Here is an 18541-nt window from a genome sequence, read left to right as displayed (position 1 = left end):
GAGGAGAGCAATTCATGTGCTGACCTCATCACATTTGTGCTGACCTCATCACATTTGTCATGACGTCTATGGCCGTTTTTAGCCCAAGGAGTGTTTTTTGTGCAAAACTAATGCTTGGAATAGATTCAGAATCATGAAAACCCCATAGTTTGACATGTTACATGCTACTTAAAGCATAAGGAAAGTTTGACATTTTTTACCTGCCATAGGATGTTAATGAAAAAAAACAAATTGCCCAATACCGACAGCCGGTCAGCAAGTGGATTCATAAATGTATGTATATAGACAATATTTTAGGCCAATAAAAAAGACTATATACCAAATTTCCCGCTTTAAACAAAAGAAGCCTGTCGACTGCCGGACTAAATGGGGGTGGCAGAATGTAGGAGGCTACGTGTGAGATGGAAGATAACTGATTGAAGCAGCCACACCTGGCCTGAGTCAAACTACACCTGGGCTCAGAGCTGGGTGTGGCTGCACACCTGTTGTCTGTTGTGCAGATGGACTTGATCAAGGCAGGATAAACCAGGGATAATATCTGGCTAGATGGTCATTGTCGGGAGATAATTCACCGACAGGGAGTTTAACCACCGAGTTAATCACATTGAGAGCAATGTTTAGCTGTAAATGACATTGTGTGTGCCACTAGTGTGTGTGTGTGTGTGTGTGTGTGTGTGTGTGTGTGTGTGTGTGTGTGTGTGTGTGTGTGTGTGTGTGACAGGACATGGCTGTCATGTTGGAAACAGCAGTATAAATCAAGCGGGGCGCAGCCGCGCAGCTGGTGCTCAGAGGGTTTGATTAGGCAGCGGTATGTTCAACACATAACTCACAGCTGCATTCAGCGGTTGACCAATCAGAACCAAGCATTCAACCAAGCCGTGTGATAAATCAGGATAAAGGAGGATAATCATCTCCAATCCTCACAGAGAGAGAACCTCTGTCTGGACAGTGGAGAACCTCTCCTCACAGAGAGAGAACCTCTGTCTGGACAGTGGAGAACCTCTCATCACAGAGAGAGAACCTCTGTCTGGACAGTGGAGAACCTCTCCTCTCCTCAGAGAACCTCTGTCTGGACAGTGGAGAACCTCTCCTCACAGAGAGAGAACCTCTGTCTGGACAGTGGAGAACCTCTCATCACAGAGAGAGAACCTCTGTCTGGACAGTGGAGAACCTCTCCTCTCCTCAGAGAACCTCTGTCTGGACAGTGGAGAACCTCCTCACAGAGAGAGAACCTCTGTCTGGACAGTGGAGAACCTCTCCTCACAGAGAGAGAACCTCTGTCTGGACAGTGGAGAACCTCTCCTCACAGAGAGAGAGAACCTCTGTCTGGACAGTGGAGAACCTCTCCTCACAGAGAGAGAACCTCTGTCTGGACAGTGGAGAACCTCTCCTCACAGAGAGAGAGAACCTCTGTCTGGACAGTGGAGAACCTCTCCTCACAGAGAGAGAACCTCTGTCTGGACAGTGGAGAACCTCTCCTCACAGAGAGAGACTCTGTCTGGACAGTGGAGAACCTCTCCTCACAGAGAGAGAACCTCTGTCTGGACAGTGGAGAACCTCTCCTCACAGAGAGAGAACCTCTGTCTGGACAGTGGAGAACCTCTCCTCACAGAGAGAGAGACTCTGTCTGGACAGTGGAGAACCTCTCCTCACAGAGAGAGAGAACCTCTGTCTGGACAGTGGAGAACCTCTCCTCACAGAGAGAGAACCTCTGTCTGGACAGTGGAGAACCTCTCCTCACAGAGAGAGACTCTGTCTGGACAGTGGAGAACCTCTCCTCACAGAGAGAGAGAACCTCTGTCTGGACAGTGGAGAACCTCTCCTCACAGAGAGATAACCTCTGTCTGGACAGTGGAGAACCTCTCCTCACAGAGAGAGAACCTCTGTCTGGACAGTGGAGAACCTCTCCTCACAGAGAGAGAGACTCTGTCTGGACAGTGGAGAACCTCTCCTCACAGAGAGAGAGAACCTCTGTCTGGACAGTGGAGAACCTCCTCACAGAGAGAGACTCTGTCTGGACAGTGGAGAACCTCTCCTCACAGAGAGAGAGACTCTGTCTGGACAGTGGAGAACCTCTCCTCAGAGAGAGAGAACCTCTGTCTGGACAGTGGAGAACCTCTCCTCACAGAGAGAGAGACTCTGTCTGGACAGTGGAGAACCTCTCCTCAGAGAGAGAGAACCTCTGTCTGGACAGTGGAGAACCTCTCCTCAGAGAGAGATAACCTCTGTCTGGACAGTGGAGAACCTCTCCTCACAGAGAGAGAACCTCTGTCTGGACAGTGGAGAACCTCTCCTCACAGAGAGAGAACCTCTGTCTGGACAGTGGAGAACCTCCTCACAGAGAGAGAACCTCTGTCTGGACAGTGGAGAACCTCTCCTCACAGAGAGAGAGAACCTCTGTCTGGACAGTGGAGAACCTCTCATCACAGAGAGAGAACCTCTGTCTGGACAGTGGAGAACCTCTCCTCACAGAGAGAGAACCTCTGTCTGGACAGTGGAGAACCTCTCCTCACAGAGAGAGAACCTCTGTCTGGAGAACCGACTCTGCTCTCCTCCTGTGGAAAGTAATATTGTGATGCTTTCAAATTGTTATTTATTTCATAGGAATAAAAGCTACACAACTATTTTCATAGTTTTGTATTCTCTTCTCGTCTCTAATCATGACTTAGATTATCAAGTATTTTGATTTTATTTTTTATTTTTTATTTTGTATATACTGCAATCATGTTGTAGATTTTATAATATTTATATACTGCAATCATGTCTACTGGAAATTATTGTCTCCACCAGGCCGAAGGCATGGGGAGAGAGTCTGTTTTGCACTCCGTCCGTGTGTGTGTGTGTGTGTGTGTGTGTGTGTGTGTGTGTGTGTGTGTGTGTCCGTCCGTCCGTTACCAGCTAATCTCCGGCACCGTCAACCCGGTCGATGCCAAACTTTGCACACACACTCCCTGGATGCCAACGATGAACCTCTGCCCCGCATTTTCCAGAAGGGCCTGTTATAGCGCCACCATGAGGCAGCTTTTCAAATTTTTTACCTAAAACTGCACCGATCTGCGTGAAACGTTGCATGCACACTCCCTAGAGGCCAAGGACAAACCTTTGACCTGCATTTTCCGCATCTGCCTTTTATAGCGCCACCAGGAGGCCGACTTTCGTAAAACACATTTTTTTATATTACTCCTCCAGATTCTGTCCAAAAATCTCACAAATCGTTACACAGTATCTCTATGGTCCTGTGCTCAAGTCGGATCTGTCCGATATTTCATATTCCATCCTAATTGGCTATAATTGGCTTTCACAGTTTGCAAGATTGCCCCGTTTTGAACAAAAGCCTCAAATCATGAACGCAGCATGCAATTTACGTGAAATCTTTCACACATTTTCTTACTAGGCTGAGGAATATATCCCACCCTTTTCACATTGGCCTGTTATAGCGCCACCAACAGGTTGATTTTTTGGAACAAAATGCCTCAAGTCATCCAATTGCCATCAAAGGCAAACATGTTTATATTACTCCTAAACATTTTGCCAAACATCTCACACAGTCCTATCCTCCTGGTGGAGACCTGTGCCCAGAAGGTCTTTTTATTGTATTTATATAGGTAGAGGCCTCATATAAGCCCCTCCTCCTGGCTGGAACAACATATTTTCAGATGGGGGTCGAATACATATCATTTTTGGGGTCCTTCACATGAAAAAGGTTGAGCACCACTGACATAGAAACATGGGTTTTTCAGAAAACTGTCAAGATTTAGAAGGCATTTGTAGAATCGTCCTCATGTGGGTTAATGTATTGCTCTACTGTGCTAAAATAAAAATCAAATCAAATCAAAGCTGCCCTGTGTCGTGTCTGTCCTTGCCCTGCTGGTGGTGACTAGTCGCTCAAACTACCATTCCTCCATTCTTTAGTAGGAGCGACAAGGATGGAAAGTGACTGGAAATTACACAATTGGAGCATCAGCCCAGGTTAGGTCACACACACACACACACACACACACACACACACACACACACACACACACACACACACACACACACACACACACACACACACACACACACATCTGAGTCTGTGGAATAATTGAATAATGTGGTAACGATGCGTCATGATGTCATCATGATGTCATCGTGCATCAGCTGGAGGGCTGTACTGTACAGTAGGCCATATCATTACATAACACACGCACGCACGCACGCACGCACGCACGCACGCCACGCACGCCACGCACGCACGCACGCCACGCACGCACGCACGCACGCACGCCACGCACGCACGCACGCACGCACGCACGCCACGCACGCACGCACGCACGCCACGCACGCACGCACGCCACGCACGCACGCCACGCACGCCACGCACGCACGCACGCACGCACGCACGCACGCACGCACGCACAGATGTCTATAGATGTATATAAGATGTCACTCAACTCACGATACGATTCGTATCACGATATGAGGTTCACGATGCGATTTTTCACGATATTTTAAACAAAAAATATTTTCCAGAAAAATTACTGTTTTTTAAATTTTATATAATTTAGTGTGAATGTAATGCACAATCTATGTAAAGGTGTGTGTGTGTGTGTGTGTGTGTGTGTGTGTGTGTGTGTGTGTGCGTGTGTGTGAGATACTGCCATATTTACTATTATAGTGTACATTATTATTTATTGTTACACGGCTCGGTTGAATGCTTGATTCTGATTGGTCAATCGCCAAATTCCATCTGTCTGTTATTTCTGGATAATGACCGCTCCGCTCTATAACAGACCGATGCCTAATCGGTCTGTTATAGAACCGATGCCTAAAAATAGCAGACCTACAAGCCCGTAGCGCGCCACTCGGTGGCGCGCTACGGGCTTGTAGGTCTGCTATTTTTCAATAGCTAAAGCATAACATAATACCAAGGGGTTCCCGCCCAAAATGGGTTAAACACCGACGCGTAGCGGAGGTGGTTAATCAGCCATAAATCACCCCGTCTGTGATTGATCTATCAACAAGGACCACTCAGCCGTACATCATTCCTTACATAACAGCTTTACTTGGATCATGAGCTCTCCCTGAGATAATCCTCACAATTCCCACAACAGCAGCAGCAACTACTAAATAAAAAAAACGATTTTAAAGCCGATAACATCGGGGTGGCCGATGTTATGTTATGTTCTGTTATGTTCTTATAGCTTACGTATGATTCATGATGACTACTTTTTATGTATGTGGCTATGTGCCATGTTTTTTGTTCTTGCTTAATGTAAATCGCTCTGGATTAAAACCCATTTTGGGCGGGAACCCCTTTTGGTGTTAGCATTATGTTATGCTTTAGCTATTTAAAAATAGCAGATCTATACAAGCTCGTAGCGCGCCACCGAGTGGCGCGCTACGAGCTTGTATAGGTCTGCTATTTTTGAAAAATCAAAGAACCACTGACACAGAAACATAGCTTTTTCAGAAAACTGTCAGGATTTAGAAGACATTTTTAGAATGTGATCTCAGGTCAAAATGGTTTAAGGCTAAATGCCTAAATTGTAAATTGTCATCATCAGTCATCTCCACTTGGTACTACATGTTCTGTTGTAACGCAGCCCAGAAATGATTGAACAATAATTCACCTCAAATCACACAACATGTCACCACACAACATGTCTGTACTGTGTTCTGCTGACACAGACCCTAATCCACCCTGTGGGAAGTACAGTAAGTAGCCTTGCCGAGCCATGAGGCCCATAGGGCAGGAGCCTATCTCCTGTTTCTGTAGCGTGAGGCAGCTTGATGTACAAGTACACCCCCTGGACATGACGCTAGTATGTCGCAGGGACTTACCCCCAATCCAACCCTTGATGCTGAGTGCCAAGCAGGGAGGCACTGGGTCCCATTTTTTGAGTCTTTGGTATGACCCGGCCGGGGATCGAACCCCGACCTCCCAGTCTCAGGGCGGACACTCTAACCACAAGGCCACTGAGCTGGGAAGTACAGTGCTAGTAGAGAACCTGTGACTGAACTAACTGACTGTGAAAAGTGGACTGGTTAAGTAATCAAATGGCAGGTGTGGGGTTGCCATGGAAATCAATTGGCTGAGGCAGAGCCTGGGTATTCTACAGGCGAGAGGACGTATAGGTCTCATTAGGCAGAGGCTGGGTATTCTACAGGCGAGAGGACTTATAGGTCTCATTAGGCAGAGGCTGGGTATTCTACAGGCGAGAGGACATATAGGTCTCATTAGGTCAACTGGCAGAGGCTGGGTATTCTACAGGCGAGAGGACGTATAGGTCTCATTAGGTCAACTGGCAGAGCCTGGGTATTCTACAGGCGAGAGGACTTATAGGTCTCATTAGGCAGAGGCTGGGTATTCTACTGGTGAGAGGACGTATAGGTCTCATTAGGCAGAGGCTGGGTATTCTACTGGCGAGAGGACGTATAGGTCTCATTAGGCAGAGCCTGGGTATTCTACAGGCGAGAGGACGTATAGGTCTCATTAGGTCAACTGGCAGAGGCTGGGTATTCTACAGGCGAGAGGACGTATAGGTCTCATTAGGTCAACTGGCAGAGCCTGGGTATTCTACAGGCGAGAGGACGTATAGGTCTCATTAGGCAGAGGCTGGGTATTCTACAGGCGAGAGGACGTATAGGTCTCATTAGGCAGAGCCTGGGTATTCTACAGGCGAGAGGACGTATAGGTCTCATTAGGCAGAGGCTGGGTATTCTACAGGCGAGAGGACGTATAGGTCTCATTAGGTCAACGGGCAGAGGCTGGGTATTCTACAGGCGAGAGGACGTATAGGTCTCATTAGGCAGAGCCTGGGTATTCTACAGGCGAGAGGACGTATAGGTCTCATTAGGTCAACTGGCAGAGCCTGGGTATTCTACAGGCGAGAGGACGTATAGGTCTCATTAGGTCAACTGGCAGAGCCTGGGTATTCTACAGGCGAGAGGACGTATAGGTCTCATTAGGTCAACTGGCAGAGGCTGGGTATTCTACAGCCGAGAGGACGTATAGGTCTCATTAGGTCAACTGGCAGAGCCTGGGTATTCTACAGGCGAGAGGACGTATAGGTCTCATTAGGTCAACTGGCAGAGCCTGGGTATTCTACAGGCGAGAGGACGTATAGGTCTCATTAGGCAGAGGCTGGGTATTCTACAGGCGAGAGGACGTATAGGTCTCATTAGGCAGAGGCTGGGTATTCTACAGGCGAGAGGACGTATAGGTCTCATTAGGCAGAGGCTGGGTATTCTACAGGCGAGAGGACGTATAGGTCTCATTAGGCAGAGGCTGGGTATTCTACAGGCGAGAGGACGTATAGGTCTCATTAGGCAGAGCCTGGGTATTCTACAGGCGAGAGGACTTATAGGTCTCATTAGGTCAACTGGCAGAGGCTGGGTATTCTACAGGCGAGAGGACGTATAGGTCTCATTAGGCAGAGCCTGGGTATTCTACAGGCGAGAGGACCTATAGGTCTCATTAGGCAGAGCCTGGGTATTCTACAGGCGAGAGGACTTATGCGCCGGTGCGCAGCCTCAGATCTGCAGATAGGGCCCTCCTAGTTCCACCTATAGCGTGTGCCAACGTGTACGTCACCAAGAGGGGGGCGGCGTCTAAAAAGCTAGGGACGGCCCCCTGGTGGGCATTAAATTCTAGCCCGCATCACTCAGAATAGAATGACGGTGGTATGTTTTTATAAATATTGAGCTCGTTCTTGGCGATAACATAGTGAACAAACACCAGGATGGATAGAAAGAACGTCGGGCCCAAATACATTACAAGGACAAGGAAAATGTTGTGAACAAACACGGCTGTGCTTAGATACTTTGTTGAACGTTATGTCTCTGCGCCCGTGCGCCGATCCAAGTCATTCTACGTCTTTTTGTAAACTCGTCAATCTGGGTTCCTTGATGCTGTCTCCATGCTGGAAAGCTGAACATCTAATTCCGTTTTCTGGCTCATTTCCTCGACGCGACCTGCTGTGGCACTTATTTACTGAGCAAGTCTGCACCATTGTGAGGTCAGTTTAGAAAAAGAACGTATACAAGCATACGGATGGTCGCTCAATGTAAACAAACCAGACAAGCCAGCAAGTATGGCGGAAGCTACCACGTGACACATATGTTGACGCCCCCTCCAGGAGATTTTGGTACACCCTATAACTCATCTTGTCACCCGAGGTGACCGGTCTTTGGCGGCCCGCGCTCCATCGCTCTGGAATGCCCTCGCCTTGGCCCTTAGGCAAGCGGAGACAGTGCCCACTTTTAAACAGCTTTTAAAAACACACCTGTATGTCAAGTGTTTTTCCTAATTTCAGTCTTATATGTATGTGTGTAGGGGTATGTAGACCTGTGTGTGTGTATGGGTGTATGTATGTAAGTATGTACATGTGCCTATGTATGTAGGTGTGTGTGTATGTATGTATGTATGTATATGTATATGTGGAGATATGCATATATGGAGGTGTGTATGTATATTTTTCATTTCTTTACCTTTCTTTCTTTCCGTGATTTGTTTTGATCTGATGTTATGTTCTATTAATTCTGATGTTCTTGATTGTTCTTTATGATTGTTGTTTTTTAATCCTGTCTGTAAAGCACTTTGTAACTTTTTGTTTGGAAAGGTGCTATATAAATAAAATTCATTCATTCATTCATTATAGGTCTCATTAGGTCAACTGGCAGAGGCTGGGTATTCTACAGGCGAGAGGACGTATAGGTCTCATTAGGCAGAGGCTGGGTATTCTACAGGTGAGAGGACGTATAGGTCTCATTAGGTCAACTGGCAGAGGCTGGGTATTCTACAGGCGAGAGGACGTATAGGTCTCATTAGGCAGAGCCTGGGTATTCTACAGGTGAGAGGACGTATAGGTCTCATTAGGTCAACTGGCAGAGCCTGGGTATTCTACAGGCGAGAGGACGTATAGGTCTCATTAGGCAGAGGCTGGGTATTCTACAGGCGAGAGGACGTATAGGTCTCATTAGGCAGAGCCTGGGTATTCTACAGGCGAGAGGACGTATAGGTCTCATTAGGTCAACTGGCAGAGGCTGGGTATTCTACAGGCGAGAGGACTTATAGGTCTCATTAGGCAGAGGCTGGGTATTCTACAGGCGAGAGGACTTATAGGTCTCATTAGGTCAACTGGCAGAGCCTGGGTATTCTACAGGCGAGAGGACTTATAGGTCTCATTAGGCAGAGGCTGGGTATTCTACAGGCGAGAGGACCTATAGGTCTCATTAGGTCAACTGGCAGAGCCTGGGTATTCTACAGGCGAGAGGACGTATAGGTCTCATTAGGCAGAGGCTGGGTATTCTACAGGCGAGAGGACTTATAGGTCTCATTAGGCAGAGGCTGGGTATTCTACAGGCGAGAGGACTTATAGGTCTCATTAGGCAGAGGCTGGGTATTCTACAGGCGAGAGGACGTATAGGTCTCATTAGGTCAACTGGCAGAGCCTGGGTATTCTACAGGCGAGAGGACGTATAGGTCTCATTAGGTCAACTGGCAGAGCCTGGGTATTCTACAGGCGAGAGGACTTATAGGTCTCATTAGGCAGAGGCTGGGTATTCTACAGGCGAGAGGACTTATAGGTCTCATTAGGCAGAGGCTGGGTATTCTACAGGCGAGAGGACTTATAGGTCTCATTAGGCAGAGGCTGGGTATTCTACAGGCGAGAGGACGTATAGGTCTCATTAGGTCAACTGGCAGAGCCTGGGTATTCTACAGGCGAGAGGACGTATAGGTCTCATTAGGCAGAGGCTGGGTATTCTACAGGCGAGAGGACTTATAGGTCTCATTAGGCAGAGGCTGGGTATTCTACAGGCGAGAGGACGTATAGGTCTCATTAGGTCAACTGGCAGAGGCTGGGTATTCTACAGGCGAGAGGACGTATAGGTCTCATTAGGTCAACTGGCAGAGCCTGGGTATTCTACAGGCGAGAGGACGTATAGGTCTCATTAGGTCAACTGGCAGAGCCTGGGTATTCTACAGGCGAGAGGACGTATAGGTCTCATTAGGCAGAGGCTGGGTATTCTACAGGCGAGAGGACTTATAGGTCTCATTAGGCAGAGGCTGGGTATTCTACAGGCGAGAGGACGTATAGGTCTCATTAGGTCAACTGGCAGAGGCTGGGTATTCTACAGGCGAGAGGACGTATAGGTCTCATTAGGTCAACTGGCAGAGCCTGGGTATTCTACAGGCGAGAGGACGTATAGGTCTCATTAGGTCAACTGGCAGAGCCTGGGTATTCTACAGGCGAGAGGACGTATAGGTCTCATTAGGCAGAGGCTGGGTATTCTACAGGCGAGAGGACGTATAGGTCTCATTAGGCAGAGGCTGGGTATTCTACAGGCGAGAGGACGTATAGGTCTCATTAGGTCAACTGGCAGAGCCTGGGTATTCTACAGGCGAGAGGACGTATAGGTCTCATTAGGCAGAGGCTGGGTATTCTACAGGCGAGAGGACTTATAGGTCTCATTAGGCAGAGGCTGGGTATTCTACAGGCGAGAGGACGTATAGGTCTCATTAGGTCAACTGGCAGAGGCTGGGTATTCTACAGGCGAGAGGACGTATAGGTCTCATTAGGTCAACTGGCAGAGCCTGGGTATTCTACAGGCGAGAGGACGTATAGGTCTCATTAGGCAGAGGCTGGGTATTCTACAGGCGAGAGGACGTATAGGTCTCATTAGGCAGAGGCTGGGTATTCTACAGGCGAGAGGACGTATAGGTCTCATTAGGTCAACTGGCAGAGCCTGGGTATTCTACAGGCGAGAGGACGTATAGGTCTCATTAGGCAGAGGCTGGGTATTCTACAGGCGAGAGGACGTATAGGTCTCATTAGGCAGAGGCTGGGTATTCTACAGGCGAGAGGACTTATAGGTCTCATTAGGTCAACTGGCAGAGCCTGGGTATTCTACAGGCGAGAGGACGTATAGGTCTCATTAGGCAGAGGCTGGGTATTCTACAGGCGAGAGGACTTATGCGCCGGTGCGCAGCCTCAGATCTGCAGATAGGGCCCTTCTAGTTCCACCTATAACTCATCTTGTCACCCGAGGTGACCGGTCTTTTGCGGCCCGCGCTCCATCGCTCTGGAATGCCGTCGCCTTGGCCCTTAGGCAAGCGGAGACAGTGCCCACTTTTAAACAGTTTTAAAAACACACCTGTATGTCAAGTGTTTTTCCTAATTTCAGTCTTATATGTATGTGTGTAGGGGTATGTAGACCTGTGTGTGTATATGGGTGTATGTATGTAAGTATGTACATGTGCATATGTATGTAGGTGTGTGTGTATGTATGTGTGGAGAAATGCATATATGGAGGTGTGTATGTATATTTTTCATTTATTTAAATTTCTTTCTTTCCGTGATTTGTTTTGATCTGATGTTATGTTCTATTAATTCTGATGTTCTTGATTGTTCTTTATGATTGTTGTTTTTCAATCCTGTCTGTAAAGCACTTTGTAACTTTTTGTTTGGAAAGGTGCTATATAAATAAAATTCATTCATTCATTCATTATAGGTCTCATTAGGTCAACTGGCAGAGCCTGGGTATTCTACAGGCGAGAGGACGTATAGGTCTCATTAGGCAGAGGCTGGGTATTCTACAGGCGAGAGGACGTATAGGTCTCATTAGGTCAACTGGCAGAGCCTGGGTATTCTACAGGCGAGAGGACGTATAGGTCTCATTAGGCAGAGCCTGGGTATTCTACAGGCGAGAGGACGTATAGGTCTCATTAGGCAGAGCCTGGGTATTCTACAGGCGAGAGGACGTATAGGTCTCATTAGGCAGAGCCTGGGTATTCTACAGGCGAGAGGACCTATAGGTCTCATTAGGCAGAGGCTGGGTATTCTACAGGCGAGAGGACGTATAGGTCTCATTAGGCAGAGGCTGGGTATTCTACAGGCGAGAGGACGTATAGGTCTCATTAGGCAGAGCCTGGGTATTCTACAGGCGAGAGGACTTATAGGTCTCATTAGGTCAACTGGCAGAGGCTGGGTATTCTACAGGCGAGAGGACGTATAGGTCTCATTAGGTCAACTGGCAGAGCCTGACCAGAGCCTTTTGTGGCGGTTCTGGACAAACGTGTATCCGACCGACTCAATTCAATTCAATTCAATTCAATTCAAAGGATCTTTATTGGCATGAGAAAACACACGTTTACATTGCGAAAAGCAAAAGGTGGAACAATTCAATTGAAAGTCAGAATCTCCAATATTAATTCAATGTCTATAATGTACTCAAGGCCGGACACTGTGGTGGTGTGGCACGTGTGTGTGTGTGCGTGTGCGTGTGTGTGTGTGTGTGTCGAATTTGAAGTCGGTGGGGCGAACGCTTCTCGAGTTACGTGGATTACAGGCATGCCGTAGGTATGTACGCACACATGTATACACACACACACACACATGCACACACACGTACATGAATTTATAGAGGTGACATCATCATCATCCTCATCATACCCGGAAGTTATGCAGGAACGCCTGCATAACTTCAAAAGAATACTTTCTGGCCTTGACAGCCCCGTACATCCAAACAGAAAAGTCCTGTCTGATTGCATTAAATGACATTAAAACAAAGTTAAACTCACTTTGCCACTCGATCTGCCATTCACTTTATGCACAACCTCTACTGTAAGATGAGGTTAGCTCACTGGAAGGTCTTTATACACAACCTCTACTGTAAAATGAGGTTATCTCACTGGAAGGTCTTTATGCACAACCTCTACTGTAAGATGAGGTTAGCTCTGGAAGGTCTTTATGCACAACCTCTACTGTAAGATGAGGTTAGCTCTGGAAGGTCTTTATGCACAACCTCTACTGTAAGATGAGGTTAGCTCACTGGAAGGTCTTTATACACAACCTCTACTGTAAGATGAGGTTAGCTCTGGAAGGTCTTTATGCACAACCTCTACTGTAAGATGAGGTTAGCTCACTGGAAGGTCTTTATACACAACCTCTACTGTAAGATGAGGTTAGCTCTGGAAGGTCTTTATACACAACCTCTACTGTAAGATGAGGTTAGCTCACTGGAAGGTCTTTATACACAACCTCTACTGTAAGATGAGGTTAGCTCACTGGAAGGTCTTTATACACAACCTCTACTGTAAGATGAGGTTAGCTCACTGGAAGGTCTTTATACACAACCTCTACTGTAAGATGAGGTTAGCTCACTGGAAGGTCTTTATACACAACCTCTACTGTAAGATGAGGTTAGCTCACTGGAAGATGAGGTTATCTCACTGGAAGGTCTCTATTGTAAGATGAGGTTAGCTCTGTAAGGTGAGGTTAGCTCTGTAAGGTGAGGTTAGCTCACTGGAAGGTCTCTATTGTAAGATGAGGTTATCTCACTGTAAGATGAGGTTATCTCTGTAAGGTGAGGTTAGCTCTGTAAGATGAGGTTATCTCACTGTAAGGTGAGGTTAGCTCTGTAAGGTGAGGTTAGCTCTGTAAGGTGAGGTTATCTCTGTAAGGTGAGGTTAGCTCTGTAAGGTGAGGTTAGCTCTGTAAGATGAGGTTATCTCACTGTAAGGTGAGGTTATCTCTGTAAGGTGAGGTTAGCTCTGTAAGATGAGGTTATCTCTGTAAGGTGAGGTTAGCTCACTGTAAGGTGAGGTTAGCTCTGTAAGGTGAGGTTAGCTCTGTAAGATGAGGTTATCTCACTGTAAGGTGAGGTTATCTCTGTAAGGTGAGGTTAGCTCTGTAAGATGAGGTTATCTCTGTAAGGTGAGGTTATCTCTGTAAGGTGAGGTTAGCTCTGTAAGATGAGGTTATCTCTGTAAGATGAGGTTATCTCACTGTAAGGTGAGGTTAGCTCTGTAAGGTGAGGTTAGCTCTGTAAGGTGAGGTTATCTCTGTAAGGTGAGGTTAGCTCTGTAAGGTGAGGTTATCTCTGTAAGGTGAGGTTATCTCTGTAAGGTGAGGTTAGCTCTGTAAGGTGAGGTTATCTCTGTAAGGTGAGGTTAGCTCTGTAAGGTGAGGTTATCTCTGTAAGGTGAGGTTAGCTCTGTAAGGTGAGGTTAGCTCTGTAAGGTGAGGTTAGCTCTGTAAGGTGAGGTTAGCTCTGTAAGGTGAGGTTAGCTCTGTAAGGTGAGGTTAGCTCACTGTAAGGTGAGGTTAGCTCTGTAAGGTGAGGTTAGCTCACTGTAAGGTGAGGTTATCTCTGTAAGGTGAGGTTAGCTCTGTAAGGTGAGGTTAGCTCACTGTAAGGTGAGGTTAGCTCTGTAAGGTGAGGTTAGCTCACTGTAAGGTGAGGTTAGCTCTGTAAGGTGAGGTTAGCTCACTGTAAGGTGAGGTTAGCTCACTGTAAGATGAGGTTAGCTCTGTAAGGTGAGGTTAGCTCTGTAAGATGAGGTTATCTCTGTAAGGTGAGGTTAGCTCTGTAAGATGAGGTTATCTCTGTAAGGTGAGGTTAGCTCTGTAAGATGAGGTTATCTCTGTAAGGTGAGGTTAGCTCTGTAAGGTGAGGTTAGCTCTGTAAGGTGAGGTTAGCTCTGTAAGGTGAGGTTATCTCTGTAAGGTGAGGTTAGCTCTGTAAGGTGAGGTTAGCTCTGTAAGGTGAGGTTAGCTCTGTAAGGTCGTGTGAACTCGAGTCATTCAGTTCAGAAATACTTCTTTGTCTGCAGAGGAGTTAGAGAACGGGACGGCTGCCAAACACAGCATGTACTGTACACATACTGTACATTACACACACACACACACACACACACACACACACACACACACACACACACACACACACACCCCTGTGAATCCTGGCACTGACGTGGAGGAGGGCAGCGATCCAGGAGTTCCCGTCTCGGTGTGGGCTAGGCCCGGCCGCACCCTCCACCCTCCACCCTCCACCATCCAGGAGTTCCCGTCTCGGTGTGGGCTAGGCCCGGCCGCACCCTCCACCCTCACATGATCACATTGAGTTCCCGTCTCGGTGTGGGCTAGGCCCGGCCGCACCCTCCACCCTCACATGATCACATTGAGTTCCCACACTTTTTGAGTGGTGTAAACCACTCCTACAACTGGCTTTGTTAGTTTACGTGTCTGTCCGTACCAAAAAAAATGAGCATGGTTGCTATGGTCACCCAGTTCACCCGGGTGTGATTTCAGCTTTGTTAGTTTACGTGTCTGTTCGTACCAAAAAATGAGCATGGTTGCTATGGTCACCCAGTTCACACGGGTGTGATTTCATTACGTCAGACATTACGTCAGACCACAGCTGATCAGTCTATATAAGACCTTACACCACTCAGTTCACACAGGTGTGATGTTTTTTTTACCAATGGATTTCCAAAACTTTTCCAGAATATCTAAACCAAATTTCCAGGCCTATAGAATAACAATCATTCAGCTCAATAATGAGTCTCTTGCTCCTCTATATGCTCATGAAGACAGGCAGTGCAGCAAAACTAAAGCATAACATTATAGAATAACCCTAACCCTAGGGCATAGGATCACTCTGCAGCACGTTGTGAGCTTGTAATGGTGTATTTTATTCTATGTTGTATATTATGTAATCTGCCTCGTAAGGATCTGGGGTGTATCAGTCAGTTTGGTATTCACTTGATCATTGTTTGCAAACTGTCATGTCGGTTTATTGTCATCGTTTATGTAAACTGTAAAAAGTGTCATGTAAGTCCATATGGCTTCTTTGGAAGCATGACGCTTAAATAAAGAATCAATCAATCAATCAATCATGTAGATCTGTTATTTTTGTCATATAGGCTACTGGTAGGCTGCCCGTTTGGCAAATAACGACTTATGTTGCATATTTCGTGTAATGTTATAAATGTTTTGGAAGAATAGTAGCCAAAAAACTATGCATAGCCAACGATTTTTACACGTGATCAATTTACACGTGATCAATTCCAAACCTTCCAGGACTGGAAAATGTTGTTTTAATTTCTTTCTTTTTTTCATAATTCCATGAATTCCAAGGCCGTGGGAACCTTGATCACATTATGTTTTAAGTTCATTACATTAATTGCATCACATTAAAGGAGCATTCAGTGATTTGGGTGATTTGGAAAACCCCCCCCGGTCAACAAGATGTGCACATGCACACGCACTACAGTGGAACGCGACAGGCCAACAGCACACACACCAAGGCCCGCCTCCCACTCGATCATGATTGGCGAAAGGCCACACTCTATCCTGATTGGATGAAGGCTGGGCCACCTATAGCCAAAAAACGAAACGAAAGGTTTTTTTTTACCCCAGGGGTTAACTGGGGACAGGAAGTGATATTTGAATGAAGTGAAATCACTGAATATACCTTTAAATGTTTTACATTAATTCGATTTCTCCCCAGTGCACTTGATCCTGGGTTTGATACAATAAAACAAACATGAAAGCTATACAGAGTACACTTATCTACATTATATTAACACTATATTATATATTGACACTCAATATAATCGACCCTTATTGGTCTCAGAGATGTAGGAGTTTGCAGTGCAGAGGTATATATTGTTTTAAGGGCTTGATTGTTCCCTAGCCTGTTTCCTCTCTCTCTCTCCTCACTCACACACCTCTGATGTCTCCTGTTCACCTGGAACACAAACAGAAAGCAGCAGTGCCACCTTGTGGTCAGATGTGATTGGTGCATCTGTCAACTAAACCAGAGACCAGAGCTCGTTGCCTCTCACATGGTGGAACCAAATGGACCCGTACAGAACCAAATGGACCCGTAAAGAACCAAATGGACCCGTACAGAACCAAATGGACCCGTACAGAACCAAATGGACCCGTAAAGGCAGGCATAGTTCACTTTCACACATGTTTGGGGTCATTTTAACATCTCACTCCATGATCTTAATATTAGTGTCCAATACTAATAGTAAGGGCATTTTATCAGGTATTTGACCAATCTGGGAACTAAATCGTTACCAAGAAAATGTCTTCACCAATGTGTTTCTAAAGGTGTCTTATAACATGTACTAAAAGATTGAAATTCAACTTCAATGCTTTCTAAGGTTTGATTTGGGGCCCTAAAAATGAATACAAAATCAATATCAACATCAGATAGTTCTAATATTGTTTGATTCAGATTTTAGATATTCATTTTATGATGCACTGTCTCTTCCTGCACTAAAACAGATACAAAACCACCCCCACCCATAGACTGTAAGCCCCCACCACACCTGATGTGACAATAAAATAGATTCTGATTAGCTTATTGTATGCATGTGTTGTATGGAGAATATAGATTGCTGCCTTCAGGAAGGAGATATGGTGTACCAGCATACACTAAGGTCGGACTAAAGAGGTCCAAAAAAGCAAAGCAAAGTTCTTTGTTTACCCAGGGTAAGTGGACTAAGCTCGAGATGCTTGTTTACAGCCACGCCCTGCTCATAGAACATTTCATGGTTGGGGTTCAATGCCTTGCTCAAGGGCACTTCAGCGGTGGTAATTTTAACGTGCCGGTCCGGTCCTTTGTCCACCAGTCGACCTTGAGGCTTAATCAGGAGTCGCCACGGGGTAATCTAGACGGTGGACATTGCTCTTGTCTTCATGTATGTAAATTGTCCTTTGTGTTATGTCAAATGTGTGTATATGTGTTCTGCATACTTGGCTGCTGGGTGAAATGAAATTAAATGATTACTATATTTACCCAGGGTATCTGGGCTAAGCTCAAGAACTTGTTTCCAGCCAGGCCCTGCTCATAGAACATTTCATCGTAGTGGTTCAATGCCTTGTTCAAGGGCACTTCAGCGGTGGTAATTTTAACGTGTCGGACCGCTGATTCGAACTGGCGACCTTCCGGTATCAAGACCGCTCCGCAATCCGTTCGGCCACCGCTGTCACAAGACAAATTTCAGTGTGAACTGACTATAAAGTACTGTATCATATCATATCATTATTGCTTCTTATATAACTTGACAATAAAGGCTTTATCACATTGGTTCCAAACGTTTTTATACTGAAGTACCACCTCAGAATATATCTGTCTCTCCGAGTACCACCATAATAACTGATTAACTTAAAATACAGCAGCGTAGACCTGCCCTTTGTGTTCCATTCCTATAATAACTGATGTTAAAATACAGCAGCGTAGACCTGCCCTTTGTGTTCCATTCCTATAATAACTGATGTTAAAATACAGCAGCGTAGACCTGCCCTTTGTGTTACATTCCTATAATAACTGATGTTAAAATACAGCAGCGTAGACCTGCCCTTTGTGTTCCATTCCTATAATAACTGATGTTAAAATACAGCAGCGTAGACCTGCCCTTTGTGTTCCATTCCTATAATAACTGATGTTAAAATACAGCAGCGTAGACCTGCCCTTTGTGTTCCATTCCTATAAGCCAATAATGCTGCTGCTCTGACAAAACTCAGTCTAATCACTAATCAGCAACAACTGATGATATTTCTAATGTGATTAATACGTTCTGATGTCATGCTCGTTTCAGCACAGCTGGAGAGCCTATTTCAACCAATCGCTTGGTCAGAAGAGCTACCTGTAGTACCATAAATATTTCATTCCACTTTTGTCTTTTTTTCCACAAAGGTACTATGGTTGGGAACACAGGGGTATGACATCACCATGTTGGCTTGACGTGGTGGACATT

Source organism: Electrona antarctica (genome assembly GCF_951216825.1).
Source record: "Electrona antarctica genome assembly, chromosome: 21".
NCBI lineage: Eukaryota > Metazoa > Chordata > Actinopteri > Myctophiformes > Myctophidae > Electrona > Electrona antarctica.
Note: the sequence above shows the minus strand (reverse complement) of the source record.